This window comes from Ceratotherium simum, chromosome 3, assembly GCF_057802395.1.
Source record: "Ceratotherium simum simum isolate JZ-2026a chromosome 3, ASM5780239v1, whole genome shotgun sequence".
NCBI classification, from domain to species: domain Eukaryota; kingdom Metazoa; phylum Chordata; class Mammalia; order Perissodactyla; family Rhinocerotidae; genus Ceratotherium; species Ceratotherium simum.
The window spans coordinates 30,294,991-30,296,413 of record NC_141902.1 but is presented as its reverse complement, the minus strand read 5'-3'; the positions used below and the strand labels follow the sequence as shown (position 1 = coordinate 30,296,413).

General features: G+C 44.1%; 1 pseudogene; it reads right to left on the bottom strand.

The window, feature by feature from the left end:
- Positions 1 to 223: 223 nt before the first annotated feature.
- Positions 224 to 872, bottom strand: LOC101396079 (olfactory receptor 11H6-like; annotated as a pseudogene).
- Positions 873 to 1,423: the final 551 nt, after the last annotated feature.

Below are 1,423 nucleotides of genomic sequence, written 5' to 3'. Positions count from 1 at the left end.
TATAGGAAAATATTTGTCTCCAAAATTTACTTAAGACCGTTGACCTCCTATAATTTTATATCACTATATGTCCTACACATACGTGGATTCTAGCTCTTGAGAGGCTGTCTTTGACCAAATCTTATAATCCTAAACAGTTTTCTCAGGGCTTCCTTCATCTCCTTATTCCAGAAGCTGTAGATCAAGGGGTTGAAAAGTGGAGTCATCACAGAATAAAATAAAGTTACAATTTTCTGAACCCCTGTTGGATTGCCTGCTGTTGGGCTCACATACATCACCATGATGGAGCCACAGAACAGGGACACCACGGCCAGATGGGAGCCACATGTGGAGAAAGCCTTGCTCCTGCCTTCTGCTGAGGGGACCCTCAACACAGCTCTGATCACCAGGGTGTAGGAGCTGGTAATGAAGAGGAAAGTGGAGAAAATTAGAACTGAGTTAAAGATGGCACAGATGATCTCAGTGGCAGGAGCTGGTGCACAGGACAACTTCATAAGGGGTCCTGGGTCACATAAAAAGTGATCAATAGTATTGGGGCCACAAAAAGGAAGCTGGGAGATGAGATAAACTGGGAGGAGAAAACAGGAGAAGCCACACACCCAGCAGCCGGCTCCCATTCTGATGCAGCGTTGAACTGTCATGACGGTGGGGTAGTGCAGAGGTCTGCAGATAGCAAGGTACCTGTCAAAGGCCATGGCACACAATAAGAAGGTCTCAGTGGTGCCCATGGAGAAGAAGAAGTAAAACTGGAGGAAGCAGCCAGAGAAGGAGACGGTTCTGGTCTCAGAGAGAAAACTGGCTACCATATTGGGGACAGTAGAAGTGACATACCAGATCTCCAGGAAGGAAAAATTGGCCAGCAGGATGTACATGGGGTTGTGGAGATGGTGGTCCCACCACACTGCACAGATAATGCACATATTTCCAGTTAATGTCAGGACGTAGATTACAGAGAAGAGTGAGAAGAGGAGGATCTGAATCTCTCGGGTACAAGGGAATCCAAGAAGAACGAATTCACTCACAGGGTCAGAGTGATTATTCCCTCCTGGGCTTTTCATTTTTTTTCTCCTAAAACTGTAATGACAAGACAATACCATATTACAGAAGTTTTCTCATTAAGACATTCCCTGAATTTCTTTACAATTGAATTAGCAGCATAGTTTTAGATTACTTAAAGATTTTCGGCATTATCACTAAATGGCACCCCCATTTACTCAGTTGCTCAGGCCACAACCTTTGGCCACACCTTACCACCCCCTTGAGACTCTACATCCAAACTATCAAGAAACCCTGTAGGCCTCATGTTCCAAACATTCAAAATCTGAACAATTTTTAGCATTCCCATCAACTTTTACCCTGGTCCATGCTACCATGAAATCCTCACTTAAACTACTACAAAAGCCTTAAATTGCTTGTTTCTTTT